Genomic DNA, 13393 nt, shown 5'->3' on the forward strand with positions numbered 1-13393 from the left:
CGAATGGATGAAAAATGGCGAAGCAGGGGAGGCCGTCCCAGCTGGGAGAACACACACTGATTATTACTGCTGACAATAAATGCTTTAAAAATCTGACAAGCTGGTTGCATCTAAGTTTATTAGTTTGATGAACTTGAGATTTGAACCACGTAAGGGCAGGCTGACTGTACTCATCTGGTCCCTGTTGAACCGGCTGAGATTTGAACAGTCTTTGGCTGGCTTAAAGCGGAGTTCCACCCCAAAATAGAACTTCCGCTTATCCCACTCCTCACCCCCTTACATGCCACATTTGGCATGTAATTTTTTTTGGGGGGTGAGTGGTGGTTTCAGGAGGAGTGGGACTTCCTGTCCCACTTCCTCCTTCCGCCGAGGGGCTGGTAGGCGATCGCCTTCTTGCAGCCCCTCCCTGTAGGCGATCGCCTAGGACACGTGACAGGTCCTAGGCGATCGCCTGTCCAATCAAACAGCGCAGCGCTGGGCCGCATGCGCAGTTCCGCTCGCGCACGCGCAGTGGGTTGCCCGGCCGTGAAGCCGAAAGCTGTCACGGCCGGGTGCCCACAGTGACAATGAAGATGCCGGCCGGGGAGGGGGGGAGAGGAGCGGAGCCCCGGCCGGTGCGTCGCTGGAGCAGGTAAGTGTCTGTTTATTAAAAGCCAGCAGCTACACTTTTTGTAGCTGCTGACTTTTAATAAACATAAATATTGGCTGGAACACCCCTTTTAAGTGTTATTTCTGACTGCTGCCTCGTTCCTTTGTTACCTGCATGAATCACTTCTGACAAGTTTTCCTGACACCAAGAGAATAAAGGTGACAGGGGAGGGTGCTCCAGCTGATTGACAGCCTTCACTCTGTTCCTGTGTGCTGTGTAAAGGGGGGGTCTCTCTCATCCTCCTCCCCCTCCAATCCGCTTTCAGAGCACTCTTCACTGAGCTCTGCAGCTCTCCATCCCCTTTTTTTCTGAACGTTGAGACCATTTTATAGATTCTGAACAGATTTAGAGATGAGAAGACTGCTGATACAGGTACAACTTATGTAGGAGGATTTGTTTTACCTCCATGCATCACCTGAGGCCAGTCACTTCACTGGGTATATGTAAGGGTTTGCAACTACTTTAATCACTGATCTGGTCAGTTCTGCTGCCATGCAATGCAGCATGTCCAGAAGAAGGGCAGCCTGCATATTTCCTTTAGCACAGGTGGAATCACTGATCAGTCGGCATTGTTGCTAGGCATTTAGTATTTTCAGATTTGAGAGCAGCTTGCATATTTCTTTTTTAGCACAGCTTCTCTTTCAATACAGCTGCCAAGGTCATGTGGTCGCTGTAAGCAGTAACATGCATGGCTAACCCATAAATGATGGGAACAGTATTGGGTTGAGTGTATTGTACTTGGTTCTGTGTCAGGTTGTACTGACATGGCTGTGACGCTACACCGAATTTCTATTTAAACACCTTGTCTGTTAATGGATATATCAGGAGATTTTTTTTTTCTTTTCTTGCTTTCTCAACAGTTTCTGTGCACTTATTACAGAATTATTCAGTTCTTGATCTGGTTTGATGTTCATTATGCATCTTGGTTATGGAGATACTGCTTTCTGAGGCTCTGAAATGTTTTCTTCTTTAAACTATCATCCAAAATGTTTAAATGTTTTAATTTGAACTCGCTGAAAGGGAAAGGATTTATGAAGGCTGTAATGTGAACTTTTTTTTTTTTTTGAGGATGGTAGATATCTGGCTTTCTTGCTGATTCTTAAAGCGGATGTTCACCCGTACAATATACTTTTTCCCCTTAGCTTCCTGCTCGTTTTGTCTGGGGGAATCGGCTAGTTTTAAAATATGAGCTGTACTTACGGTTTACGAGATGCATCCTCTCCGTCGCTTCCGGGTATGGGCTGCGGGACTGGGCGTTCCTATTTTGATTGACAGTCATCCGAGAGGCTTCCGACGGTCGCATCCATCGCGTCAAGATTTTCCGAAAGAAGCCGAACGTCGGTGCGCAGGCGCAGTATAGAGCCGCACCGACGTTCGGCTTCTTTCGGCTACTAGTGACGCGATGGATGCGACCGTCGGAAGCCTCTCGGAAGACTGTCAATCAAGAAGGAACGCCCGCTCCCGAAGACCCATACCCGGAAGCGACGGAGAGGATGCATCTCGTAAACCGTAAGTACAGCTCATATTTTAAAACAACTAGCCGATTCCCCTAGACAAAACGAGCATTAATCTAGGGGGATTGTTTAAAAAAAATAGATTAATGGGTGAACTCCCGCTTTAAGATTCAATACTGTCTGAGTAGCCAGCAGCGAAAAGGCATTATTCTGGGTGTGTGACTCCAAAAGTACTGCAGACAAGCAAGCAGGCTGGTGATGGCAGCCCATACTTCTTATGATACGTTCACTTTAAAAGGAAAATCTGCTGTTTTATTTGTTATACAGTGTTCCACGCCACAGTGTACCAAACAATATGAGTCCAATTACTCAATTTTTTTTAATGTTTTTGTTTTTTTTTAAAGAAAATCCAGTCACTTGATCAAATAGATTTTGTTCTTTTATGCAAATTGTTTGCTGTTGAGCAAAGGATCCCTTAAAATGCAACTACACTGCATCGAAGCACCAAAAAACAAAAACGCAATTTCATTCATTCAAAGTTAATTCATCCATCCATGTATCAATGCTTTATTTTTCTGAGAAAACATTTTGAAAGAATACCCTCTAGCATTTATGATTGTCGGCATCTTGAGTAAGGATAGATAAATTGTGTAGCATTTACTTCTGGAATTCATCTGTCCTTAACTCACGCATGCAGAGAGGAGGGTTTGCTTAGTGGTGAAAGCTCCACCTTCTCTCCTGAAGACTCCTGGGATGCGTGACGACATTTGCCTAGGCCTGGAAACCAGGAAGCAATTGAAGGAAAAAAAATAAAAGTTTAAACCAGTAACTATGATATACTAGACTATCTATTTACTGATGCTAGCGGCATAAGGACTAAAACTAATAGTTGCGGATTAAAGGTTAAAGGGGTTGTAAAGGTAAATGTTTTTTCACCTTAATGCATCCTATGCATTAAGGTGGAAAAACATCCGACTGTACCGGTACCCCTCGAAAGTCCCGCACGCGTCCGTGTGATCTTCTTCGGTTCCCAGCCTGGCCGTTGATTGGCTAGGCTGGACGGATTGATGGCAGCGCAGCCATTGGCTGGCGCTGCTGTCAATCACATCCAATGACACGCCACGCCGGGGGCGGGGCCGAGTGATAGTCGGCAGCTATGCCCCCGCCGCTGGATCACGGGAGCGCGCCCGCAAAAGCTTTCCACCATGGCTCGCATGAAGGTGGAAAGCTTTTGCAAGGAGGAGCCGAGACACAGCCACCGAGGGACCCCAGAAGACTGGATTCGGGGACACTCTGTGCAAAACGAGCTGCACAGTGGAGGTAAGTATAACATGTTTGTTATTTAAAAAAAAAAAAAAAATTCTGCCTTTAGTGTCCGTTTAAGTTCACCTTTGGGAACATGTTGCACCCGATTTTAGGCTGGAACATGTTCCCAGTGTTGCAGCTGCTGCCCTACTTCCCTGTGGTAGCATTATGGGGAGAAGTTTCCCCATACCAGCTGTCACTGTTGAAAAGCAGCACAACCATTTGGGGGCTTCGCCCACATGGCCGTGTCATTCATACGCACAGCTGCATGTGTGAATGAGCTTCAAGCCCCAACATCCTTTGTGGCTGTCAGCTTGTAGTTCTCTATGAACTACCACAGCGCTATGGTAGTTGATGGAGTCTTCCTGTCATTGAGTCTTTTTGTCAGCGAGTATCGGCTTGCCCGTACGGGATGGACCGGGAAGAATATACATGGACGGTGTACAGGAAAGCTGCATGGCATCGGTGATCTGCTGATCACGGATTCAGTGCTTTACAGGCCCCTACTACAAAAAATGAATCCTCTTAACCTGCAAAAAGATGTGCACTTATTTTTATTAAATTTTTTTTCCGAGAGGGGAACATATAATTTTAAGAGAGTGAAGTTCCACTTTAAAAATTATGGACCAGACCCCTTCTTGCTCTTCATTCCCTTCTCGCTGCTCCCTAGTAACAATCACAGTAAATTAAAAATGTTATGACCCAAGAAGATGCAGTAACCAGAAGATCCTTCCTGTCAAATGGACAGAGAAGCTAATGATGACCAATGTAGAGATGCCTCCCTGCACTTGATCATGTGACATAACAATTCTCATGACATTACCAGGTGCAAGGGAAATGCAGTGAAACATTGTCTGTGCTTTGTGCCTGTCGTCAGCAGCTATGCCATTGGATATCCATGGAGCGGAGTCTCCTAGCCTAGTCACTTGAAAGATAAAGTAACTTTAAAGAACAGTAAAAGCTTAGGCGGTGTCCCCATAAGTCTACTGCAATTGGCTGCAGGCCAGATGAGTGAAGATTTCACCTGGAAACTTTTTGAAGATTCTTGAAGGCTTTGTTTACCCTCAGCTTAGACTAACCTGAAATAGATAGATGGTGATGAGGGAGAGAGGTGTGGGGGAGAGTGGTGTGGGGCGTGGGGGAGATTTGTACTACAGCCCAGGAGGGCAAGGCCAAAAAAGATGACTTAATCTGAAAAATGTTGTTTTTAACTTGCGCTTTACAAACTGACATGTACTTACTGAGCATATTGATTGTCAAAGCAATTAGTAGATGCAGATATTTTAGACAACTGATTTGCTAGGAGGAAAAAAACTACCAAGATTAACATGTCAAAAGTTGTTTGGCCTCACCCTTCCCTTTTCATCGGCCTCACTGTCGGTCCTTTTTATGTGGTTAGTGGCCTCACTAACCAGTAGGGAGGCTTTTTAGAGGTGGAATGGGGCTGGACCAAACTAGACTTTGACAGAAATAGAAGATATACATATACTTCTTCCAATATCTCTAGATCTATCTATTACTGACAAGACCATGTCATAGCTGGTTCATAGACCTTAGAGGTTTGCTGCCTGTTCCAGCCAATGCCTGGAGCTTATGGCAAACGTTCCTGACTGACTTAATTAAATTGGGGGGGGGGGGAATGGTGATTCTGTGTGTGTGTTTTGGTACATTTAGTTTTCTGTAAACTGGTGCCAAAGAGTATTTACCTACCTGCGTTGGGTTAAATGCTTGCTCCTTGGCGATCCAAGAGGTTTTTATTTTATTACATTGCATCTAATGTTTTCTAATTTTGCCTGCGTATTTGGCCATCCTTTTTGTCTGTGTAATGTTTTTGTTTTATTTATTTTTTTAGCTTTTGTAACAGTCTGCACTGGAGCTTTTGTTAGATCCTGTGTGCATTCATGGGGTTTTTCTAGGAAGTTGACCTTCAGTTGAAAAGTGAGCTTGGTCACCCAATAGTCTTTATCTGGCCTTGATTTGTGATAGGGTTCTGTCTTCACCATTGTTTGATTTCTGCCTTTGAAAGGTTTATGGTTGCAGTGTCAGTCAGGACACCCTCTGAAGGCAGTTCCTGGAGATGTTATCTGGTGCTCACTCACCACAGTATATGTTCTCTTCTATGAGCATCTGTCACTCCAGGCTTTACAAGATGGATGAGTCTTGAGTGAACTGCTGCTGCCAGCAAATGGTGATACAGGAAGCATTGGTGATTGGTTGAGTGGCTGTGGAACAGACAAGGCTATACTGTTAGAAATCAAGAGTAGGCAGTTTAGCTTGGAAAAGAACAAAGATGGATCGCGTGTCCTATTCTAAAGGTCATGAAAAGTGAGATAGTCATTTGCTTCTTCTGTCAAGGTGGTCCTTTTCCATTATTTTCAATTTTAGGTTTTACAGTTCACTTTTTTTATTTTTGTTTTTTTATTGGGGGTTCTCTTTAAAATTTGTGCATATAGGATGTTTTTTTTCCCATTAGGGTCTTATGCATGTCCTCACACAGCTAATTTGAGAATCATTATTTTTTTTTTTTATATTAATTTTTTTTGCTGTATTTACATATTCTTTTATAATTGGTGTTGTAGCATTATTTACAGTTTCTTAAATTTAGGTTAATTGATTTATTGTGTTCTTAATCCTAACAGTCTGCTTTGATGTGGTAGATATTTGCTGTGTATTGTGTTACTAAGCAGCTTATACCCCATACGCGTGGCAAGCAATGCCACACAGATGTCTGGCTGCCCTTTTTAAATGCTGTGTTCAGAATGAATGAAACACAACTAAGGATTTGCTGCTAGTATAATGCTTTAAATAATAGATGAAAGAGCAAGTGACAACAAAGGGGATCCGGACATTTAGGAAAATGTGCTGTCAATGAAGCCCTGTGGCCCAAGGGCCAAAGGTCATTGTGTATTTTCATCTGATTACACCGAATACTAATATCTCCACTAGCAGGTGAAGTGTGCAGCACGTGTCAAGGGGTAAAAATGCTCATTTAGGCCCCTGAATGGCAGGATTGGATTACAGTTGTTGCAGATTTGGAATCATTAAGATCTTTGTGAAAGCCCACTGTTTTTTCTAAGAAGCAATATACTTTTGACCTTGTTGGCCATCTGTGATCATCTTCATGTTTGTAGAGAGGCAAGACCACCCATTGCATGGCAGAATGCAGGTCTACAGAGAATTCCACGAATAGATTTTCCTTTTTTATTTGAGGAATTGATTTAGGTGCATTTGGTGCAGCTACAATGTTTTTTAGCTCTTATTTGGCTAATTTGTTGTCACCTCAAGGGGTTGGACTGCTTTCTAGTTGTGTGTGTGTGTGTGTGTGTGTGTGTGTTTTTTTTTTTTTTTTTTTAGATTAAGAACTGAGAAAAATGTCCACCTATTTTTTTTTTGCTCGTAGAAGGATACGGGCTAAAAAAAAACAGTTGGATTATACTGTTGCAAAAAAAAAAAAACTGCCATTGGCTAAAAAAGGTAGCAGTTTTTCAGGATTTCGTGGGCCAAACTGCAGCCTTGATTGCAGACTCTGATCTTGGCGGCCATAAGCCCAGTGTTCGGCACAAGTAGGAGGCAAAGATGTGGTCAATAAACAGAAGGGCTAGTCCAGACAGACAGAAAAGGTTGTCCAAAAGACCACAGTCGGTCCAGGCAGCAGGCGGAAACCTGGTCACCAACAGCTTGCAAGTTGGGGTCAGGCAAAGCAGTTAGTGAGGCACATGAGTCCAGTAATGGGGTGTGGTTTAAATTGGGCTCTAACAGAACACCGGCTAATGTGCAATCTGGAAACATGGGCTGCAGTCCTTAATGGAAACAGGACTCGGCATGCATGACCTGTAGTGTCCACAGTGGAACACCATGAAGTGAGCTGATCAGCCTGGGACTCTGCAGCAGATGAGTTTGACAAGTTAAAGCAGTAGTAAATCGCCACAGAAAGGAAAAAAAAACAAGACTTTATTTTAAGTCAAAATGTACTAGTATGCACCGGATACTAGCACATTTTGGACCGACTTACTTGCACATTGATCCCTCAAGTGCAGCGGTGTCACTGCTCCCCGGTGCTTCTATCTTCATTCTGTCTGTCCAGGTTTGTGGGCTCCAGCTCTATGAATGGCTGAGGCCGCAATGACGTCGCTCCAATGCATGCAGAGCACAGTGTATGCCTTGAAAGCAGAGCATCAATGTGCGTGCACAGATGATGTCGTAGGCTATTGCCGAGGTGACTTTCTCCTAAACGATGTACATTTTAGGAGATGATCATTGTACCTACAGGTAAGCCTTGTTGTAATATGACCTGTAGGCAAAAGTTAACAAAATAGTTTACTACAAGTTTAAGTCTTTACACAAACTGCCCCACCTTCCAGGGCCAAGAAGAATTCCTTTTTGAGAGAGAAGATCACCGCTCAAGGTAGGTCTATTGTAGGGTCGTTTCAAAAATATAGGACTCCAAGGGTGCAGGCAATGCACTAAGGCAAATATTGGTAAAAAGATGAGGGATGGACAGCCGCACTCCAAACCAAGCAGGTTGTCTTTATTCAAATCAACAGCAAGAACACAGCAGATCACAGCAATAGGAACAGGAGAATACCGACGTTTCGCACTGGCTTCAGTGCTTATTCATGGCTCATGAAGCCAGTGCGAAACGTCGGTATTCTCCTGTTCCTATTGCTGTGATCTGCTGTGTTCTTGCTGTTGATTTGAATAAAGACAACCTGTTTGGTTTGGAGTGCGGCTGTCCATCCCTCATCTTTTTACCAAGAATTCCTTTTTGTTCCTCAGGTCTTAACCTAACTGTGTGGTAAATGCGCCCCAATCTTTGAAAATAGGTCCTTTGCAAACCCTAATATGTCTGAGTGCCTGACCTATCAATTCCTAAATTCCATTGGTAATTTTCTTTATATTGGACTAATGTGGGCTTACACTGGCTGAAAATTAACAGCATATTTATAATTGGTGTTTATGTGCATATGAGACCTGAATCTGCTTTTTTTTCGTATATGAAAGCCAAACGCCACCAAAAACATTTTGTTTTGGGCAGTCTTTTATTCATGAAATTGCTTCTGTATTTTTATTTTTTTTAACATAATGGTATGGCAGAACTTGCTAATATGTATACTCTTGCCACTTTTTTTTATTCTCAGGGCATGACAAAGAGCCTTTAGCAAACCCAGAACTAAGGAATCATGACAGTCCTTTTGCTCAAGTGAAACCACAAAGGTAGTTATAAAATTAGATATTGTTGTATATCCTGTATTGTGACCCGTAGGTTTATCGTTTGTGAACATGCATTGTATATTATAATAAGCACACTTCGTAAACTCTTTAAGACATTGGCATCAGGTAAAGCTTTAGGCCTCATGCACACTTTGGGTTTGGCCCCTCTTCCTCAGATCCCAGCATTTCTGTGTGCCTGAAAGGCAGAGGTGCACTGTCCAGCTTCACTACCAGCAGCATGTAAAAATCTGTTTTACTATTCAGTGGCTGGAGGTTGTGCTGTGCGGTACAAATGTTTAGGGTCATGTCCTTCCAGCTATAATACCCAGATCACTGCATGCATGGTCACAAGATCAAAAGATGAGGGTGAATAATCTGATGGGCATAAAAGGTTTTCTTGACAGCTGTGTAGGGCTAGGTTCACGTGTCCCGTGCACATTTCCCCTCAGTTTCCACAGCAAATCGCCAAAGCAGCGGTGCAGCTGCAATTTAGATGTGGTTCAGATGCAAAACTTTTTGAACAATAAAAAAATTGTAAAAAAAAAAAAACACGTGGGAGCAACCCCCACATTATCCATACCAGGCCCTTTCGGGTCTGGTACAGATTGTAAGAGGAATCCCACAGCAAAGTGAAACCCCCCACCCAAAATCCTTACCAGACCCTTATCTGAGCATGCAGTATGGTAGGCCAGGAAAGTGGGGGGGACTAGCACCCATCCTCCACCCAAAATCACCTGTCCCGATGTTGGGGACAAGGGCCTCTTCCCCACAACCCTTGCTGGTGGTTGTGGAGGTGTCAGAATCTGGAAGCCTAGATCCTGGCCCCCTTCCCCCTATGTGAATGAGTACATTGTGTCCAAAAAGAAAAAAAAACTGCCTGTTTTTGACAATTCCTTTTATTGAAATGATGTCCCCTGGTATAGATCCAGCGTCAATAACTATGAACGCTGCCGCTGACCCCCAAAAAAATAAAGAGCTATGCAGCTGTCGCTGGCTCTTACCATCAGCCCACACTGCTGTCTGACATTTCTTAACAAGCTGATGGGCCTTTTTCAGAGTTTATGCAGTGGTGCCCCTGTAGGGGCTGTTAAATATTGTGGTCCACCTGTCGCCCTGCCCAGCCTGGCATTCACTTCCCAGTCACTCTTGAGAAAATGAACAGTCCGTATGTTTGTTTTGGTCATATTGAGGGATTTTGAACTTGGATGGTGTAGGGAAAATTATGGGATGCCCAAAGACAAAGCTCCACCTCTTTCCCTCCTTCCTTCTAGAATTCTCTAGAAGCAGAGCTTACAGCTAGGCCAGATTAAATTTACCTGCATTTACAAAAACCTACTTCTAGCACGTACCTAATGTAGAGGGTGCTACAGTTAAAACATTTTGCAAACGGGTAATTTTTCTCCTTAACTGTGGCTGCACTGGTAGGTAGAAACGATGGGCACTGATAGGAAGCACAGTTGGGGCTGCACTGATAATCAGTTCCTTGACTATCAGTGTGGATGTCCCTTTCACAAAAGCTGGTTATTGTCGCTCCTCTGCTCGCGCTGTCAGCGCGAGGAAGGGAATGCAGATAACAACCAGTTTGTGTTTACATCGTGATCAGCTGTCAATGGCTGATGACGCGGTAAATTGCCGATGTGATTGGTCCTTTACACGGATCTGTGATCAGCTGTGTCCTAAGGATGTAGCAAACACAGAGCGCACTGCCAGACAGCACATTAACAGGAGGACATCCATGGACGCCCTCCCGGCAATGGATGGACGGTAAGCCCACACTGTAGCCATCTTTCGGCTATAGCGTGAGTGGGAAAATGTTAATGACTGTAACCCCCAGATATTAAGTCTGTATTAAGCCTATCCTCCTATAGTGTGTACTGGGCTCAATCCAGAGCTCTCATTTTTGTATTGTGAAATGCTTTTATGAAGATATGCTATAATGAAGGTAGTTTTATCAGATGTACGGCTAGACAGAATTTTTTCTACACTTTAAACACTGTTACGGACAGGGCTAGCACCTTGTTGGTGTGATAGTAAAGGTGAAACAGGAGACCAAGCTGGAGAGTTTCTAATCTTTCTTTTGGTGACAGATTTGTTTTAGCTTTTTCGCGAGCAGATCATTTTTTAATTATGTTGTTTGTAACCCACTAGAATTAATTTTTATTTTTGCATTTGTTGCTTCAGGGGGTCTCTTGATCTGAAATGTTCATTCCCCAAAATCTTTAGTAGCAATAGCAATGAGGGCACATTTTTGGTTAATCGTAGCTGCAGACATCTTTGCCTTCTGAGAGAAGTCAGTGTTAAAACAAACTTTGTCCTATCTTTTCATTTTAACCTCTTCATTGGCTGGTTTCCCATTTTGATGTGTGTTCTGTATTATCTGCTGAACAGGATCACAGTGTCCTTGGGTCACATACATTCTTGGTCTACACATTTGTAAGAGGGTTGAAGGTTGTTTGCTTCAATAGATTCCCTCTCGCTAATCCCTATGATGTACTTTTTTTTTTTTTTTAAACGGTTGTAGCCCCCTAATTATATTTAGTTTGTGTTGGTTTGGAAAGGTTGTATCAGCATGACTGGCTTATGATTGGCCATGTAACCTGAATCCTAGCCATGAATAAACTTATTTTAGTCTGTTATTCAGCTGACTAAACAAAATACCCATTTTCCTAATACATGGCTTGGCACATGGGATGTTTGCAGACATTTTTGCTGACGAACTTGTGAATTTTTTTTGTGTCTGCTGCGATTTGATATCTTTTGAAATATTATTAAAAGTAATCCTATATACCAGTGGCGGCTTGTGCTCTTCTTTTATTTTTATTTTTTGCAAACCTAATGAGCCTCTCTGTTGCTCGTCCATTCGCCTGCCCACCAGCCCCGCACTTATGCCATCAAGGTAGCGGGCAGCTTCGTAGCTTCCCCCTGTGTCTCCTCCTTTGTGCTTTCCCCCCTGCTTCTGCTCCCAGTTGGCCAATACTATCGCTTCTCCTCTTGGCCAATCGGGTCCTAAGACCCGCTTATTGAATGGCCGGGGGAGAAGCAGGCAGACAATGGCGAATATTAATTCTATATTATAATTCTATTAATATTAAACTGGGTGGGCTCTGCACACTGAGCCCGTCCTTTTTTAAGCCAATTAGAGCTTCAGGCTCTAATCATGTGCTTAAAAAATTAATAAAAAATAAACATTTGAAATCCATGTGTCTGACACCCTGCATGTAGAATGGTGGCCAGAAGCATGGATTGGGAGGAAGACACCACTAATGGAGCGCCTGCCACTACAATGTACAGTGATCTTATGACTCTGCTATTATTCAGTACTGGTTTTTATTGAATTTTATATGCTCCGTGGCCAGAAAAACAGAAACCCTGCAGAGGTGGACAAAGTGGGTGCTGAAGTTGAATTATATTTTCTTTTTGAAGGCAGAGAACATTGTTTTCTCATCAAATTCTTTGATCTATACTGATTATATTTGAGAAACGAAAACATTCTCCATCTATTCTAGACCATCCTTTGTCAACCTTTTCAACACAGAGGAACCCTTGAAATTTTCGGTCTCAGTGAACCCCTGCTATAAATTGGTAATCGCTACAACTCATGATACAATAGTGTGATGGTCAGTGTAAAGAATGCTTCTTACACTTGTGGTGAATTTCCCACCTACAGGTCTCTAAAAATCAGTGGTGTCAGTGGGAACTTATTTGAGAGGCAGACATTTCCTATTTGCTCAAGGAACCCCTACTAACCTTGAGGAACCCTAGTTGAGAAACTCTGTTCTATACCAACCTTGGTTAATTTGCTTTCTGTGTGCAATAGCAACCTTTTCACCTTCTTGATGATAGCCCTAATAATTCTCATTTTACTAGAGTTTAGAACGAAAATGTAAATCCACAGTAGTACCATGTTGCAGGGGAGAGTCCAGGGCCATGTTACTAGAGTGGTGCTATGTTTTACGTGTGATACCTTTTGTTGAATGCTGTACATTATACAGCATCACATAGATGGCATGATGTAACATTGCCTGTGGTGTACAGTGATTTTATTTATTGCAGAGTCAGGTCACTTGAGCATTGATGCGCTACCCCCGATAGGACAATAGGTAGTCTGCTTCCACTAGTAGAGAAGTTCTTCGGAAAATGTCATGTATATGGCCTACTGTTGGCTTCTGATTGTTATATCAGTTATATCATCCAGTTGTCATAGTAGGGTCAATTTGCCATGCATTCTCTTTAACGTTTGATTGTTGAAAATGTGATTTCAGTTTACTAAAGGATTTGTTGCATTGGTCAGAAAAACTTATTACAGATGTAAATCTCCCATGCAGAGGTAAACGTGAACGTTTCCCTGATGCAATCTTGAGGGGCCATGCATTTGGCATGTATGCTGAAAGTTGGCTTTCATTTCTGCCCCCCTCAAACTATCTGTGATTCTCTTTTAGTTTGACTTGGTTTCACATGTCAAAACTGAACGTCATCAAAACTGCTGAACCAACAGGACAATATAAAGTGGGTTTTGTTTAGTCCTGAATTCTTTTGTAGATCTTTTTGTGAAAACTTTTACGATGCTAAGCTATAAGCACTGATTTATTTTAGTCTTTCTTTTTCTGTTTAGAAACCGATAAACTTTTGCCAAATATCCTGCAGTTAATATTGTGCTCTTGATGTAGAATGCAGCAACAGATGAAAAGCAAATCCACTTTCCTTTAGCCAATTTGGCTGTAGTAATTCAGTATTGCCTAATGTAATGTTACTGAATATTCCAGACCTTCAGAAC

At 42.8% G+C, this 13393-nt stretch overlaps 1 protein-coding gene across 2 annotated transcripts in view; it reads left to right on the forward strand.

The window, feature by feature from the left end:
• The window catches only part of GREB1L (GREB1 like retinoic acid receptor coactivator), a 161394-nt gene that overhangs the window by 58665 nt on the left and 89336 nt on the right, over window positions 1–13393 (forward strand). For both annotated transcript variants that reach the window (XM_040354049.1, XM_040354050.1), the window contains exon 3: window positions 8547–8622. The gene's annotated coding sequence lies outside the window, so the exon portion shown is untranslated. The remainder of the gene's footprint in view (window positions 1–8546; window positions 8623–13393) is intronic.

Source organism: Rana temporaria, chromosome 5, assembly GCF_905171775.1.
Source record: "Rana temporaria chromosome 5, aRanTem1.1, whole genome shotgun sequence".
In the NCBI taxonomy this organism is placed as follows: Eukaryota; Metazoa; Chordata; class Amphibia; order Anura; family Ranidae; genus Rana; species Rana temporaria.